Source organism: Amblyraja radiata, chromosome 12 (assembly GCF_010909765.2).
Source record: "Amblyraja radiata isolate CabotCenter1 chromosome 12, sAmbRad1.1.pri, whole genome shotgun sequence".
NCBI lineage: Eukaryota > Metazoa > Chordata > Chondrichthyes > Rajiformes > Rajidae > Amblyraja > Amblyraja radiata.
In genome coordinates, this window is record NC_045967.1 from 32,288,686 (window position 1) to 32,307,736 (window position 19,051).

Sequence of the window (19,051 nt, forward strand, 5' to 3'; positions counted from 1 at the left end):
AAAAACACCATCAAATTTCCACCAGGGACTTCCTTCTGTGTCATCTATTCTGAAAGAAACCCTAATTTTGCATGAATTGAACAACAAGCAGTATATGCACCAGAACTACATGGAAGTTAAGCTTCTATGTGGAAATTAACTCATAAAGTAAGAGTTTTCTTGAAAAAACGACTTCAGACGAATCGTATTGAAGACTGCTGATGCACATTCTCCATCTCACTGGGTTCCCTGTACTAGGTCTGTTATGGGCCCATATTTCTTCATGAACACATGATTAGGGCCAGCAATGGAAAGATTCCAAGAAGCTGGCCTGTGAGGGCAAGATGCTCCCTTACAGTAGTGCTGGCATCAGAAAAATGTGAAGGTTATGCATGAGCTGTGTGTCCGCATGGGAAAATTGTGTTCATAATTAAATGGACTAAAATCTATGAACACATGAAATGCAAGATAAATGCAGAAAATTCTGGAGAAAGCATCCAAAAGTAGAGACATGCTAGCATTTATGGTGGATATCTATGTCCTATCCATTTTAATCTGGGCAGTGGGCAGATGCTATAGACCTGCACGGGAAGGTAGACGCTCCCGCCCCCACGAGTCTCGGGCAGATGGGGCTCGTCAGCCTGGGAAGACAGTCTATCTAGGAGAGGGAAAACTCTGACTTAAAACCTCCACTGCCTTATGGCCATAAAAGGCTCCTGGAGTAAACCTCAAGAAAATCCAGAGTCGGAGTCCCTAAGGCAGCTCGTCGTTGTCTACAACCTCGCTCTGGCATCTCCTGCGACGGCGCTGGTGCCAAAGTGTAACGGCCCTGCTGTTCCTTTGGATCGATCAGCGACGTGGAGAGGGGAGACGTGCTGCATGGGCAACAGCCTGTCCTCCATATGACATCGCCCAGGCTTGCATCCAACCACACATCACCTGCAAACTAGGATGCATCACCCATGGTCAGTCATGACCGAAGGGAGCCTTCTGTACCTACTGTACCCATATTAATAATTTGGTATTTCTCTTTTGTAACGGATGCTTTGTGTTTTCTATTTATCTCTGTAATACTGATGATGTGAAGATCACTGAGCTATCTATTCAAGTTTTGTTTCCAGTTGGATTCTATTTGTTTTATGGCATAATTCAGCCAATATATGAATTAATGGTAGAGAGGATCATCAAACGTTAACACAGATTACATTATGTGCAACATTTTCAGAAATGAGATTTAAAAACATCTTGTGTCAGAATCCAGCTTCTCTCTCAAAACTGGCCACACACCCAGTGACCATCAATGGCCTTTGTGGTTTCTATCACTTGTGCTTCTTTGCAAACTTTCAACATTTGTGGGAGGAGGTGGCAATGACAAATATATTTTAAAACTTCTAAATGTAATATTTTAAGTTCCTCTGAAACTGACTATTATATATCAATATAATCAGCAAATGGGCTCTATTCATTCAAAAGACCATTTAAATATAAGTTAACCACAGATGGTGGATTTGCATTGTGATTAATTTGTTTAAACTTTTGGCTATGTAATAAATTTATATTAATCAAACTACACTGTTACTAATTGACTTTTTAAGAGCTACCTAATTGTGCTATTTTATGGTAAATTCCAGATGGGAGGCATGAAATGAATTTGAGTGGAAATTCAAGGGACAATGGAAATGATTCTTGAAGTGGATGCTCTCTGCACAAAAGGTAAACTCCAGCTTTGATTTCTGATGTGCTGGGTCAATGAATGTTACTTTTTGTAGAAACTTATCAATCTTTTGCTCATAGCAGCAGCTTTCCTATTTTGATTATACTTGTATTGTTACCACAAAGTTAACTGTTGAACCCTTGGCCTCAGTGAGGGGGGAGGGGGAAAGTTCCATCCACTTTGTAGTGTGAGTGCGACTGACAGTTACAAAGACATGGGGTTGATGAATACAATCCTTTGTAATTAAATATCTCATTGACTCTGACCAACAGCAAAGTTCAAAGTCAAAATGAACTGGTCTGCAGATTTTGTATAATTATTACCTTATTGACTGACACAGACAGGGACATTGTTCCAACTGCCCTGAAACCGTCATTGTTCCAGCAAGTCTAAAAAAGTGAGGCTGCGTGAACCTTTCTCCTGCGAGATGTGGCTGCTGTTTAATGCATTCCTGGATGTTCGTCAAGTTATTCTATCCAAAGATGCCATAAATTAAAGTGGCCATTTCAAACAATGAAATTCTGTTTATAATTAAACAAGAGAAAGAAGTTAATAACAAATTAGATGTTGTGGAGCTATCATTGAGTACAAACAGGACCATGTCAACTTCAAAGCATTAATCTGTTATAACCTGAAGTAGCTAATGCCCTTTAAAACCTTGCTGGCTCCAGACTTTTCACTCACCTGAATTAGTCTAAAATGGCTGTTAACTGTAATGTGTTGTCTTTGATGACAATATGGGTTATTTTAGACCCAATATTATATTTGTCATACTGTTTTTCAACGCAACATGAATCGGTAAGTGACAACATAGCAGATGAAATTATTCATGGAACGCTGAATACCGTGCCAGACATTTAACCAAGAATTTCCAGTCGTGAATCACCCTTACTTCTCTTTGGAATGTCGCAGGTAAACTGAATCATGTTGTTCCATTTGACAGTGGTCACTCCCAGAACAACCATGTTGTATTGACGAGAATGGAAATAACTCCCGTACAAGCCAAGTCACTTGAATTACCTTTGTAACTAGGCACATCTTTCAAGTTCCTCATGGGACTCCACTCAGTACCTAAGGAGCTCACAACCCTGAAAAGGTATAATAGGAGCAGAAGGTAGACAAAAGTGCTAGAGAAACTCAGCGGGTGCGGCAGCATCTATGGAGCGAAGGAAATAGGCAACGTTTCGGGCCAAACCCTTCTTCAGACCAAAGATCTTAGAGCAGAGCAAGATGGGCTACTCCTGCGAAATACAATGGGCTGACATGTAGTACGCTACGGTGGGGATCCTGGGCATTTTTCCCCGCCTATTTTAGTAACCGGAGCCTACCTCACCCGACCCGACACGCAGTGTAATCAATGTTGCGGGGCAACAGTTTGTGTGTGTGATATAGGGTTAGATTCATAATTCTGTCAGTTCATACTTCTTGTCAAGAATAAAATTTGACTCTGGTAATTGTCTTTTTTAATGTTTTTTAAATCATTTCTTTTTAAATGGCTCACAAGCAGTGTTTGCGTTGATTTTGTAGTAACCGGAACTGACCCGACTCGCAGGGTAATTGACATTGCGGGGGAAGTTTTTGTGCGTGATATAGGGTTAGATTCATAATTCTGTTAGTTCATAATTCTATTAATCCTTGTTAAAGAATAAAATGTTTATAAACACACATATATGAATGTGATATAAATGTATATAATCATATAACACACACAATTATATTTCTTCTGATCCAATGATGAACTTTATTTCAGACTAGACAAGGGACATTAAATAAGAAACATTGTAAACCTCCCCGCAACTTCACACACACTAGGCCTTATCCCACCCCCTCTCCCCGCTGCCCCAGGCCGCGCTCCCCCTCTCCCCGGGTCCCACACTCCCTCTCCCCGGGGGACCCACACTCCCTCTCCCCGCTGCCCCGGGCCCCACACTCCCTCTCCCCAGGCCACGCACTCCCTCTCCCCGCTGCCTAGGGCCCCACACTCCCTCTCCCCGCTGCCCCAGGCCCCACACTCCCTTTCCCCGCTGCCCCGGGCCGCTCACTCCCTCTCCCCGCTGCAGAAACAAAGATCCGATCTTTGGCCGGAAGCAAGATGGCGGAGCAAGATGGCGGAACAAGATGGCGGGGACTGGTCGCTAAAATGGGTCCTATAATCACCCATGAATCCGCCCATGAGCGTACTACACGTTTGCGTGAGAGTAACCCATCTTGCTCTGCTATAAGATCTTTGCTTCAGATTGATGTAGGGTGGGGGGGGCGGGAAGAAGAAAGGAAGAGGAGGAGCCAGAGGGCTGAGGGAAATCTAAGAAGGGAGGAGACAATAAGGGCTACCGGAAATTGGAGAAGTCAATGTTCATGCCGCTGGGGTGTAAACTGCCCAAGCGGAATATGAGGTGCTGCTCCTCCAATTTCCGGTGGTGTTCACTCTGGCCATGGATGAGACCCAGGACAGAAAGGTCGGATTCGGAATGGGAGGGGGGAGTTGAAGTGCAAAGCCACCGGAAATCAGACCGAGCGGAGGTGTTCGGCGAAACGATCGCCAAGCCTACGCTTGGTCTCGCCGATGTAGATCAGCTGACATCTAGAGCAGCGGATGCAATAGATGAGGTTGGAGGAGATGCAGATGAACCTCTGTCACACCTGGAACGACTGCTTGGGTCCTTGAATGGAGTCGAGGGGGGAGGTAAAGAGGTAATAGGAGCAGCAGTGTCTCCGTACTGAAACTGGCTTAGAGGGAATAAAGCATCCCTATGAAGGACTGCAAGATGACACATATTGGATAGTTCCACAACATCCAATTTGTTATTAACTTCTTTCTCTTGTTCAATTATAATCAGAATTTCATTATTTGAAATGGTAACTTTTAATTTATGGTATAATTGGATAGAATAGCCTGGTATTGATGACAAACATCCAGGAATACATTAAACAGCAACAACATCTTGCAGGAGAAAGAGGTTCACGCAGCCTCACTATTTTAGACTTGTTGAAACTATGACGGTTTCAGGGATCAATTGTGGTCCCAATGAGTTTCACAGGATCAATTTTGGTCCCATGTACCACAAGAGGCATTGTCATCTGCAGAATGCAGTAGATAGTGATTATTTTACCTTCATATTTTCATGATTACTAAGTTTCTCATGAGTTTTATAATAACATTTTTAAATGTATTATTTTTCTAAAATATTTACTTTAATTTCAGTTATAGCTTTTGGAAAAAAATGCTACATTCCTTGACAGCTTTGACAGACAAAATTCTGCTGGAAGATTTGTTTTCTGTCAACGTTAGAGTGGCAGAGTTAATGGAGCTGCTGCCTCATAGCTCGAGTGACCCATGTTTAATCCTGACCTCGATCAATAGAGTCATGCAGCACATTAAATGGGCCCGTCGGCCCAACCTGTTCATACCGACCAATATGCCCCATTAGTCCCATTTGCTTCAATCTGCCAGAGGTTCAAGTAAGAAAATCGCGTGCATATTGTAGCCCACACTAAGTGGGTAAATCTCTGGTTTAAACAGTGTTGCCTGAATTTCATCTTACATTTGAGCTGCAGACATCTATGGTGGGTGGTGGAGAAGCAGATGTTGTCATAGGCCCCAGAATACACTCCCAAATTTGCCAGCAAGTAACTGCCTTCTGTTGCACCACCTACAAGAAATATTGATTGTTTGGGAGCCACATTAACTTCAGCCTGGGAAGGATCAACTGAATGGCAGCACCATGCTCTCCCTGCTGACAGATGGAGGCTTAGACAATTAAATGTCAATGCTTCCACTTGCAAGTTGAGAATTACTGCCTGTGATAAAAGTCAGCAATCAGACTATTTCATCACTCGTAGCAGCTGTGGAGCAAAGACCCTGCAATTGTACTCCTTAAAAAAATTACCTAGTTGTGACTGTTAAGCATCTCATCGGTTGACATTTTAATCAGTTTTCTTTTAATTTATTTTTTCCTGTTATTTTAACAATGATTTAAAAGCCATTAAATACCATAAATTGCCCGCCATAATTTCTAAGCCTGTAGTTTAACTAAGTTCTAATTGGTTTATAATGAAAGCTTTGTATGGCATTTTTTCTTTAATTTTACTCAGTTCTAGCAATGAATCTCACCCTCTCTTTTGGTCCAGGCTTAATGTTGCACCTTTGAGGGGACAGAGGATGGATAGAAAGTGGTTCATGTTTTCTCAGTCCTTAGCATGAGATGTCAATGGTGTATCTGGAGAAATTGCTAGGTGTCATTGGAGACATCAAATTTCCTTAGTCTTCTGAAGAGGTTGAGACATTGGGATGTTTTCTTGACAGTCGCATCAATGTGGTTGGGCAGGACAAATTGTTGGTGATTTAACACCTAGGAGCTTGAAGCTCTCGGCCATCTCCATTTCAGCATCATTGATGCAGGCTCAGGCATGTACACCACCCAGCTTTCTGATGTTAATAACCAACTCCTTTGGTTTGAGAGAGAGGTTAGCACCCTTGGATTTGGTGAGCTTTGTGAGGTTGGTGTGATTTTAGAGTTTATAATTTCAAAAGTGATATAAGTAAAATTATGCCATTCAGCCCATCAAGACTACTCTGCTTTTCAATCATGGCTGATCTATCTCTCCCTCCTAACCCCATTCTCCTGTCTTCTACCTGTAACCCCTGATACCCGTACTAATCAAGAATCTTTCTATCTCTGCCTTAAAAATATCCATTGATGGCCTCCACAGCTTTCTGTGGCAATGAATTCCACAGATTCACTACCCTCTGACTAAAGAAATTCCTCCTCATTTCCTTCCTAAAGAAACCTTCTTTAATTTGGAGATTATAACCTCTCGTCATGGACTTTCCCACTTGTGGAAACGTCCTCTCCACTTCCATTCTATTCACGCCTTTCACCATTCGGTAAGTTTCAAAGAGGTTCCCCTTCATCCATCTAAACTCCGGTGGGTAGAGGCCCATTGCCGTCAAATGCTCATCATATGTTAACCCACTCATTCCTGGAATCATTCTCCTAAACATCCCCTGGACCCTCTCCAGTGCCAGCACATCCTTCCTCAGATATGGTGCCCAAAATTGCTCACAATACTCAAAATGCAGCCTGACCAGCGCCTTATAGAGCCTCAGCATTACATTCCTGTTTTTGTATTGTAGTCCTCTTGAAGTAAATGCCAGCATTGCGTTTGCCTTCCTTACTACTGATTCAACTTGCAAATTAACCTTTTGGGAATCCTACAGCAGCACTCCCAAGTCCCTTCGCACTTTTGATTTCTGGATTATCTCGCCATTTAGAAAATAGTCTACGCCTTTATTCCTACTACCAAAAGGCATGACTTAGCTACTCTGAATTGAGGGTGTAAATGTGAGATCAAAGTGGGAGTGCAGTAGGGGGATAATGTTTAAACAGGACTAACTTGAGGTAAGTTCCCACTTTGGATGACATGGACAGGGCTTTATTCTGCGAAATGCCTCATGTGTACTATGAAGCCTTGTTTTTCTGCCTTAATAATCTGCACAGTCTTTACCGTGCCTGTTTGTAAATGAAATTCCCAGATGTGGGATCCAGCTGTGCATTGCCTGCTGCTGGGACACCACTGAACAGATCAGCCTCCTATGCCTATTGACGTGAGGGGCAGAGGAAAATGTATACCCTGTTGGTGCAGTTCACAGCAAGCCTCCAATTTACAATTCATTTTTTATTCTTCATTGAACCCGAGTCACGTAGTAAATAAAACTGTGATGCTCGCTGATCCAATTTCTAGGTGGCAAACATCTTTCCTGCTGTTGGCATCATGGGATCCCAAATGATCTCTGAATAGGGGAGACCTCGTCCTCATTGATTACTGATTTCTCAAAGGGGGGTCTTAAAGAACCAATAAGTTTCTTAATTAAATTGATTAGGATCCAGGTTCCTCTAACTTGCCGATTTTAACTCCCCTAACCATTACCATACTGACCTTTCTGACCTGGGCCTCCTTGAATGCCAGAGTGAGTTCACATGCAAACTGGAGGAACAACACCACATTTTCTTGCAGGCTAATAGTATGTACATAGAATTCTCCAATTTTAGGTATCTAACATAAACAACCCCCTTTCTCTCTCTCCCCATCCCACCCTCCACTTTGTGCCCCAGTTGGACTTGCACCCATTTCTTCCCTTTTGCCTCCCTTGCATTTATATTCTTTCCTCTGGCTTCATAGTTCATGCCTCTTCAACCTTTCTTGCCTTATCTTACACTTTTTTGTCTTTTCATCTCCCGCCTTTGTCCAAACATCTGCCAATTGACTCCCCCCCCCCCCCCTCACCTGTATCCACCTATTACTTGCCACACCTTATCCTGCCTCCATCCCTCTTTCTGCCCCCCCCCACCACACCCCTACCCACAACCATCATGAAGGGACCCTTCCTAAAGCATCACCTAACCATGTTCTCCAGAGATGCTGCCTTGCACACTGAGTTACTCCAGCACTTTGTATCATCAATGGTAAACCAGCATCAGCAGTCTTTGTGTCTTCACGGATGTGATACCAATTTACATCCCAAGAGTTTCTCAGTATATGCCTGATCTTTCTTCAGAAGATTGGTGCATCAGGAATTATCCCTCACTTGGCAGAGTGACACAGTTAGTGGAGCTGCAACCTCAGTGTCAGAAACCCAGTTCAATCCTGACCTCAGCGGTGTCCCTGTGGAGTTTGCATATTCTCCCTGAGACCACGGGTTTCCTTAGTTTAGTTTAGAGATATAGCCCACCAAGGCTAGGCGGACCATTGATCACAAGAGTTCTACGTTACCCACTTTCTTATCCACTCCCTGCACACTAGGGTCAATTTTTCAGAGGTCAACTAACCTGCAAACCTGTACATCATTGGAAATTGGGAGGATACCAGAGCACCCGGAGGAAACCCACACGTTCACTGGGAGAATGTGCAAGCTCCACATACAGACAGCAGTAGAGGTCAGGATTGAACTCAGGTCAGTGGTGCTGTGTGGTAGGAGCTCTAGCAGCTGCACCACTGTGCCTCCCTTGTTTCTTCTAGTTTACTTCCACATTCAGAAGACATGCAGGATGGCCGATTAATTGACCACTGCAAATTACCCTGGGTATGTGGGTATGTGGTAGAATCTGGTGGAAGCTGATGGAAATGTCCAGTCACTCTACACCTCCATCCCCCAGCAGGGAGGTCTTAAAGTCCTACATTTCTTCCTCAACCGCAGAACCAGCCAATTTCCATCTACAAATACTTAGCAGAGCTGGTCTTTACCCTCATTCTTCATTCTTTAGGAAACGGGGGTTCCCCTCTTCCATTATAGATGAGGCTCTCACTAGGGTCGCCTCGATATCGCACTGCTCCACTCTTGCTCCCCCTCCCCCCATTAGCAACAAGACAGAGTCCCTCTTGTCCTCACCTTCCACCCCATCAGCCGTCGCATACATACTCCAACACTTTCGCCACCTCCAACGGGATCCCACTACTGGCCACATCTTCCTATCTCCACCCCTTTCTGCTTTCGGCAGAGACCGTTCCCTCCGCAACTCCCAGGTCAGCCCGTCCCTTCCCACCCAAACCACCACCTCCACAGGTACTTTCCCCTGCAACCACAGGAGATACAACACCTGTCCCTTTACTTCCCCCCTTCGATTCCATCCAAGGACCCCAATAGCCTTTTCAGGTGAGGCAGAGGTTCACTTGCACCTCCTCCAACCTCATCTACTGTATCCGCTGTTCCAGGTGTCAACCTGTCCATCGGCGAGACCAAGCGCAGGCTCGGCGATCGTTTTGCTGAACAACTCCACTCAGTCCTACCTGATCTCCCGATTGCTCAGCACTTTAACGCCTCCTCCCATTCCCAATCTGACCTTCCTGTCCTGGGCCTCCTCCATTGTCAGACGGAGGCCCAACGCAAATTGGAGGAACAGCACCTCATATTTCGCTTGGGTAGCTTACACCCCAGCGGTATGAACATTGACTTCTCTAACTTTAAATAGCCCTTGCTTTCCCTCTCTCTATCTTCTCCCCCTTCCCAGTTCTACCACCAGTCTTACTGTCTCCGACTACATTCTATCTCTGTCCCACCCACTCCCCTGACATCAGTCTGAAGAAGGGTCTCTATCTGAAACGTCACCCATTCCTTCTCTGCAGAGATGCTGCCTGTCCCGCTGAGTTACTCCAGCATTTTGTGTGTACCTGCGAAGAATAAAAATGTGTTAAGGGAGTAATAGTCTAAAACTGTTCAAAAGGGAACTGCAGATGCTGGAATATCGAAGGTACACAAAATTGCTGGGGAAACTCAGCGGGTGCAGCAGCATCTATGGAGCGAAGGAAATAGGCTTCAAAAGGGAACTGCAGATGCTGGAATATCGAAGGTACACAAAATTGCTGGGGAAACTCAGCGGGTGCAGCAGCATCTATGGAGTGAAGGAAATAGGCTCAAAAGGGAACTGCAGATGCTGGAATAGTCTAAAACTGATTGGCGTGGTTTATCTGGGCCAATGGGCCTGTTTCCTGTTGTGATTCCATGACTCAACATTGTTAAAACACTTTAATTGACACAATCACAATTTCCTACTTGGCTGCTTACTGGGCACAAAATGGGTGCCATATTTTCTTGCATTAAACCTACAAATGTACTTATCTCATTGGCTGCAATGAACACCCCGAGAGGGAGGCTGAAACCACGATGCTAACCCAATCCTACTTCTGCTGGCTAGTTCCATATATTTGTAGATAAAACAAGAAATTATGTTCCACCAAACAGATTTGAGAAAAAATTCTAAATAATTGTAGTTGAGTGACAGGAAAACAGTAAAGGGCAATCCCACACAGGGAGAAATTTGCTGATGGTGAATTTAATTTTAAAAAGTCAGGAATTATGCTCCATCCTGTCAACTCATGTGAAATATCAGCTACTCCATGTGAGTGACACTAATCTGCAGGAAGCAACAAGGCTATAGCTGACCCAATGCAGAAATTACATTTTGTGACCTTAAAGAAATCGTCAAAGTTACACATAGTGTTGGTATGACACATTGTGTGATACATGCATTTGCGGCATACCAATCCACAATGTTATAAGAGAACTGTTAGTCAATATAGCAAAGTCTAACATCTTGGCTTGTTATACCCTAACCTGTCGGATTAGATATGGCAGAATAATCAGTCTACCGCCATTGGAACCAGTGGTTTGACATGGCAAATAGTCTTCATTCTGTGAACAGTAGGAAGGAGGTATAAGCATTAGAAATCACTATTTTAAATGAGGGGTGCCAAAGACTCCAGGGAGAGAGAGAGAGATGGCAAAGCTACATGCGTGCCGCTTTTAAGTCACTGAAGCAAACAGATGGCCTTTTCTTTCTCACTCGGTATATTACCGAAATAAAAGTTCCTGAGGGTGGAAGAATGTTGCTCACTCATTTTGTAAATGCAAGGTAAATAATATTGCAATCGTTGCAGGGTTGATTTTTCGCAACATTGTGTGGAAGATAAATCACTTCCTCAGCACAAATTGGGGGAAAATGTGCAAGAGAACATTATGAAGATTATTCTACTCTCTTTGGGTGCAGAAGTGAATATGCCTCGGGAATGTGCACAGAAATGGCTAACTCATGACCAATGTAGAATGCAGGTTTTGATATTAGCTCATTGCTATGAGTGCCGTGACCTGGTGAAAACAGTGTTGATCATGGGCAGACTTCCTCTGCAAGGAGTCCAGTATTGTGTGCTCAGTGCCACTCCAGGATGTTTGCTGGAGGTAGAAAAAGACATGGAGCATCATAAAAGTATGATGTCAACCATCAATTTTTAGCCACTACCCTGCGTTGAAAAACTTGGTAGATGAGGTGCAATAGAGTACAGGTACACAACCTTTTATCCGAAAGCCTTGGGACCAGACACTTCTCGGATTTCGGAATTTTTCGGATTTCGGAATGGAAGATTTTTAGTGTAGATTAGGTAGGTAGCGCGGGCGGCTTGAAAAGTCTGGAGCGGCTGCCTCCTCCCCGGAGACCGGGTAATCATTGTAAATCATTGCTTAAATGTTAGTCAGTTAGTTTGGAGGGATATTATGTGGTGGGGGGGGGGGGGGGGTGAAGGGGGAAATTTTAATTCTTAGTCCCCTACCCGGTCGGAGAGGCGGGGAGCGGGCAATGCCTTACCGGGTCGCCGTGCAGTAAGCTCCGGAGCGCTGTGGCCGCCGACTCCCAACATCGCTGAGCTGGGGCTGCGGGCGTCCGGCCGCGGGCAGCGCCGGTTGGAGCTCCGACCCCGGCGAACTCTACCCCTGGCTGCGCGGCGCTCCAAATCCAGCGCGGCCCGCGGCCCCAGCTCCGCGATGTTGGGAGTCGGCGGCCACAGCGCTGGGATACCAGCAGGGAGCGGGCAATGCCTTACCGGGTCGCCGTGCGGTAAGCTCCGGAGCGCTGTGGCCTCCGACTCCCAACATCGCGGAGCTGGGGCTGCGGGAGTCCGGCCGCGCTGGATTTGGAGCCGCGCAGCCACGGGTAGAGTTGCCCGGGTCGGAGCTACAACCGGCGCCGCCCGCTGCCGGACGTCCGCAGCCCCAGCTCCGCGATGTTGGGAGTCGGCGGCCACAGCGCTCCGGAGCTTACTGCACGGCGACCCGGTAAGGCATTGCCCGCTCCCCGCCTCTCCGACCAGGTAGGGGACTAAGAATTAAAGTTTCCCCCTTCACCCCCCGCCCCCCCCCTTCACATAAAAGCCCTCCAAACTAACTGACTAAAATTTAAGCAATGATTTACAGATGTTTAAGTGTCTCCCCGGTCTCCGGGGAGGAGGCAGCCGCTACAGTAGTACAGACCTGAGTTGACCGTGGGTCGTTTCGGGTCAAGTTTGGCGCCAAACGCGAGCTTTGGTGTGCAGACGACATCCTGGAAAAAATGTCCGGTTTTCGGAGCTTTTCGGTTTCCGGAATTTCGGATAAAAGGTTGTGCACCTGTATCAATATAATCTACCTGAAGGAGACTTCCAGAAGAACATTGCAAAGGCAAGGAAAGGGGATTATGTGGTGATCAAAGCCAAAAGATCAAGCCCAGAGGATCTAGAAACAACACTGCAAAAGTTAAATGACTTGAAACGTGGTTAGGACACCTTTCAATGCCATATCCCAACAATTGCAATTGATATAATGCAATGCAAAATTGCATTTATAGCTTTCTGCCATGTGTGCAACAAATACATCTTCTTTCATGTCCGACCATCCCACACCCACTGCTGGCCCACCACAATCCCACATTCGTATCCTTCTTCCATTGAAGAGTTACAACCTGACTACACAGGGTTTGAAGAACAAGAACGTGAAATGAAGACATAAAAGAAGAAGAAGGATATGGGACTCTATTGCCTTCCATCACAGTGAGAAACGTGGGAAATCCGCTGTGGTGGATGTTTATGTCAACTTTTATGTAGTGTGTGTCTTGTTGCTTTTTGTTTTAGTATGGCTGTATGATAATTCGAATTTCAGTGTACCTTAAATGGTACATGTGACAATAAACTGACCTTTACCTTGAAACATTGAACCTTGAGATAGTTTATGGTCAATGCACCATCTCCACATTATTCACTGCTTAAAAATCTCAATCAAATTGGATTCATTCGTGTCATTACATCAAGCTGCGTGTTGCTCACCATTCCACCAGGAAAGGCAAATATGACTCACATATATTGTGCATTGCTCACAAACATACTTTGCTCTCCTCTGTACGACAACGCTGCACATAGACAGAGGTGTAAATGCCCAACTGGTCAGGGAAAGGCAAAGCAACCTCACTGTGCTAATACAGAGGAGACAAAACCTGCCATACTTGAAAAGTTAATTAATGCTATTGTGGATAACACCAACATACAACATGGTGATATCCATGCAGAGAATCCTGTTTTCCGGCTCTATTTTTGACCTTACCCAATAGTCAGCTCTCAGTTAAAGACTGCAATGTAAACATGCACATAATGCTTTCGGCCAAAATACATCTTCTTCCTGGTCCAACCATCCCATACCCACTGCTGGCCCAGGCACTGCTACATTCATAAATTCTTACATCCATCGTAAATCAGAAGTTAATTTACCAGTGAAGTTGAAAGACACTGGGCTTGCAACAACTGCAGTCCACAGAGACAGAATGAAGAGAACAGATGCCAGTTCCCAAGTGAGGGGCAGCGGTGGGAGGGGGAGAAGAGTGGTGTTGGGGATGTGGGGAAAGTACACAAGTTCTGATGGAGAGGATGCCGATGAGGACATCCATGGGGCTACAGATGAAAAATGACAATTAACTACTAGTTTTTTTAAACAGGGTGCCAGATGGGCTAGTGCAATGTTAATGACCAATTCCATTAAAACACTTGTAGAGACATCCATCATGCAATGCCTTATGATTTTTGTCTCTGAAGAGGAAACAATCCAGTGCCTGTGTACAGGGATGCCTACATCACGGCACCAGAAACAAGGGGATTTTGTGGGTGTCAAACCAATCCAACAACATGATCTCAAATAAGTTGTTACAATTGGTAGAACACTGTCATGAGATGGTGACAGGTTTTATGAAGGTCAATTCTGTAATTCGCTTTCAGCAAAGCAGCATTTCTCATCTCTAGATGTTATTCCAGTGGCTTCAACATCACATGCAAGTCCAGAACAAGGTCTCATGGACCTGTGCCAGCTTGAAGTTATCTTCTTAGACGATTGCAGGGTTTTCAAATGCAAGCTGTCATCTTACTATCAATCACGTATCAATTTTCTACAGGTGAATATTAGAGAGCATATTGACTTGTTGCATCGTGGCTTGGTTGAGCAACTGGGTCGCCCAGGAAGAAAGATGATTGCAAAAAGTGGTGAACGCTGCCCAGTCCATCATGGGTTCTAAACCTAATCTAAATGGTGGCCGACTAGGAAAAGGGGAGATGCAGCGAGACCTGGGTGTCATGGTACACCAGTCATTGAAAGTGGGCATGCAGGTGCAGCAGGCAGTGAAGAAAGCGAATGGTATGTTAGCTTTCATAGCAAAAGGATTTGAGTATAGGAGCAGGGAGGTTCTACTGCAGTTGTACAGGGTCTTGGTGAGACCACACCTGGAGTATTGTGTACAGTTTTGGTCTCCAAATCTGAGGAAGGACATTATTGCCATAGAGGGAGTGCAGAGAAGGTTCACCAGACTGATTCCTGGGATGTCAGGACTGTCTTATGAAGAAAGACTGGATAGACTTGGTTTATACTCTCTAGAATTTAGGAGATTGAGAGGGGATCTTATAGAAACTTACAAAATTCTTAAGGGGTTGGACAGGCTAGATGCAGGAAGATTGCTCCTGATGTTGGGGAAGTCCAGGACAAGGGGTCACAGCTTAAGGATAAGGGGGAAATCCTTTAAAACCGAGATGAGAAGAACTTTTTTCACACAGAGAGTGGTGAATCTCTGGAACTCCCTGCCACAGAGGGTAGTCGAGGCCAGTTCATTGGCTATATTTAAGAGGGAGTTAGATGTGGCCCTTGTGGCTAAGGGGATCAGAGGGTATGGAGAGAAGGCAGGTACGGGATACTGAGTTGGATGATCAGCCATGATCATATTGAATGGCGGTGCAGGCTCGAAGGGCCGAATGGCCTACTCCTGCACCTAATTTCTATGTTTCTATGTTTCTAACCTCCGAAGGGATCTACAGGAGTCACTGTCTCAAAAAGGCAGCCAGCATCATCAAATACCCACACCACACTGGCCACACTCTCATTTCACTGCTGCCATCGGGAAGAAGGTATTGGAGCCTGAAGACTGTAAGGTTCAGGTTCAGGAGTAGCTTCTTCCATTCAAACAGCTGGCTATTAAACATTACAACCCCCAAAAAAAGTTTTGAATTGCATAGACTCGGGGACATTGATTTTGTCTTTGCACTATTATTGTTTGTTTGCATTATTTTGTCTTGTTTATAGTGATGCTTTCAGAATTCTATGCTTACATCTGTTGTGCTGTTTCAAGAATTTCATAGTTCCGTTTCAGGACATACGGTACAACAAAACTCTCTTGACTTAAAGGGTAACTGTATGTTTGTTTAATTGCCAGAGATACAAAACAGTTGGAACATTGATTTGGTCTTTCATTCTGCCACTGTAGTCAAGTGGACACAATGAGGAACATCTGAGAGAAAGTAATGATATGCATCCTTTTGGTTTTGAATGTTGTGCTTCGATTACATTCACTAAACACCTTGCAATTCTGAAGCAATTTTATGCAGAAACCATTTAGTAAGCCAACACTTATCAATACAAAATCAGAGAAAAGTTTATGGTTTTCTCACATTTAAGATCACAAAAATAAATAAGGTTAGATTAAGGATTATTTGTGTTTTAACTTCCAGGTTTCTTTCTTCTTAAAAATAATTATCACAGATAAGATGCAACTAATTGTTTTGCCAAAGCTTTACTCTTCCCTAGTTTCATATAATCTAACTGCAAGTTAGTATGGAGTTGGATGAACGTAGATACAAACTCACTGACTTTAGCATCTTTCCATTAATTAACAATATAATAATTTCTTCGGAAAGTTATTGGAAAAGTTTTAGGGATGAGAAATGCCAGCTGCAAGGTTAGACTGGAAAAACTAGAGTTGATTTCCCAGTAGAAGAGATGGTTGAGAGGAGATTTTATCACGGTGTACAAGATCATGGTGGGTTTAGTTGGGATAAACGGAGGGAATCTTTTCCGACACCGTTTTATAAAGAGCGATGGGCATGTTTGAAATGAATGGGCAAAAGCTTCATAAATAAACCTTTTATGCACAGAATTCTGACTGCATTTTGAAATTCTTAATAATGTCCGAATAATAAATGTCATGAAGGTAATCCAAAATATATTGTGCGGGGTACAACCAAAAATGCATACAAGCATAATGTTTAATATAATTGGAAACCTTATTTATATTTCAAGGCACATCTTGCATATATGAGATGTCACAATTATGTTTTTAAATATTTACATCATTTTTTAAAGTATCTGGGAAAAGAAGGAAAATTATGTTGAATTGAATGGAAAAATATATTGGGTTAAAATAAACTTCTAACTAGCCCAACGATGGCGATTTCCTGTGGATCACGTAACCATTTCCAATTGGCCACTTCACATACGGCAAATACACCCAGTGGTCTTAAGAGAATGTAAAGTTGCTTAAAGCTTCACTTCAGCAGGTGAAGGTGCAGAGCTTGTTACAAGCCGTAATACTTCCTCAGCAGTAGAAATTAACCTACAATTAACCTTGGAAGCAAATGACTGCTATTTTAAAATGTTAATACTTCTGACATTTAAAATGCGATGTTTGAAACTTGCATACCAAGATAAATAAAACATGAAATGCGTGGAATTAGAGGTAATTCTACAGGCTGCTATTTTGAAGACAGAAAAATAGCATTGTGTTTTTTATGTGCATGAGAAAGAGTGTGATATAGGTACGTATATGTTAATTAAAATCTAGTATACTACAAAATTCTCGGAAAAACCTTGGCTTATAAAATATTAAGAAGCTTCAGAAGCAACATATAGACCAATAATTGCATCTTCCTGTTAAAAGGGTGTAATACAAAGCTTCTTGACAATGTGGGCATTATCATATAATTCACAATGCAATCTGACACCACTGTCAACATTTCCAATGCCTGGAAAATGAATACTTATGCATAGAACAATGGTACATTGGAAAAATAATCAACTGGGTAATTCAGTAATATTATCATAATATGAGCATATTAAGTTTTAGACATTATATTAAAGTTAGAAATCAGAAATGGAATCAAATTAATCATAATATAATTGCAGTGTATAGCCAAAGTTACTCCAATAGAGTATACTCGGAAAACATTCTGCTGCATAATACTTCCATGTATTGAGATTGCTTTTGTAAAATGAAGAAACAGTGTCTTAATTGAATTGTCTGCTGTTTTGAATTGTGGAGCAAGAGTCGAGAAGTCTAATGGCTGTTTTAAAAACCTACTTTCAATTAGGTTGTTCAAAAGAATTCAATAAGGAAATACAGATTAGTGCCAGGCGAACTGTGTAAGTCAAAAAGTCCTTTCAGGATTCCTGTGTTAATGATTATTTACAATGAATCATGCATTCATTGTTCCTCTGTTCTGACATGATCCTTTATTACTGTCTTTTTTTAATCCACACAAATGAGCCTAGTGTAACAGATGTGCGATCTTAATGACAATTTCATCTCAGTTTTAATGGTTTGGAGCAAATAATTAAAACCTGTATTTACCTTCCGCTGCTTAGCAGCAATTCAGTGTTTTTCATTTTGTATCCAAGCAATGACATATTGATGTCACAGATAATAAATCACTCCAATTTGTTCGTCTCTGTGAACAACAGCCTTAATCTTCATTTATGACTACAAAGTCCATTTAATGCAAGCCTCTGATAAAATACTCAATTACCATTTTTCTGCCACATATACACAGCACAATTCAATTGTCATGCTGATAAAATGTTCAGTTTAGCAGATAAACTGTATATAATTCCAGTAGAACGAATGTCAGGAACATTTAACATAAGCAAGAATTTGCTGATTTCTCTGCAGTCTATTTTCAGAGAACTGACAACAGGATTCAATATTTTTCCCCTAAAGCTGACAATTAGAATATTTTCCTGACACCTGCTCCCAACAGTAAAACACTTAATATATTAAAAATTAATAAGACAGCAGGCTGCTCGAGTTCCTGGGTCATTCGAAACAAAGATTACAAAGCAGAGAATCCAATACAAACAGGAAGAACCGGAAGAAAAGATGAAGATAGGCAAAAATGGAGAAGACCAAAACATGTCAATAAATTTAATTGCTGTATGTTCTCATGTTTATCCTGAAAATGGTGAGATCATGGTCTGACTTTTTCTTACTTGCTTAAAATATGCGACTATTGTTTCCTTTAAGCTCACTGCCAGATGCTTTTCTCTTAATTCAAATTACATGTGATGATTTACATTTCCTAAAGCAAACTTTTGACAATTATACATTAATCAATCTAAAACCTAACTTGAAGAGGCATGGAATTTATCCTATCTGTACGCTCCATTCTACCTATACAATGACTAAAGTGACGCCATCTGGTGTTGTTCAGCAACCAAGGAGCATAACCTACCAAGTGGAACATTTTGCTGAAATAAATGAAGATATCTTCCATCAATTATTTTGATTCGACAGCTCAGAAAATAAATAATCAAAATGAACATTTTCTAGTGTCAGCTACAGAGAACAAGAGGGTCAAACAAAGAATCTTACTGATTTTAAAGCATTTTATAAAGTACATGTGTCACATCTTGATAGCATATAAATGTTTCATGGTATCATTGAACCTTGTTTAAAAAATGATACATTAACTGGGATGGTAGCA

The 19,051-nt window shown here is 42.8% G+C and overlaps 1 protein-coding gene and 1 long non-coding RNA gene across 12 annotated transcripts in view; both read right to left on the minus strand.

The window, feature by feature from the left end:
- Positions 1-19,051, minus strand: part of dach2 (dachshund family transcription factor 2) — a 363,969-nt gene that overhangs the window by 334,290 nt on the left and 10,628 nt on the right. The window lies entirely within an intron of this gene.
- LOC116979022 lies at positions 1,024-6,318 on the minus strand. The gene is made up of 3 exons (XR_004413618.1): positions 5,212-6,318; positions 3,499-3,501; positions 1,024-1,034 (listed from the first exon to the last, which is right to left on the minus strand). It is a non-coding gene; the product is annotated as an uncharacterized LOC116979022 (long non-coding RNA).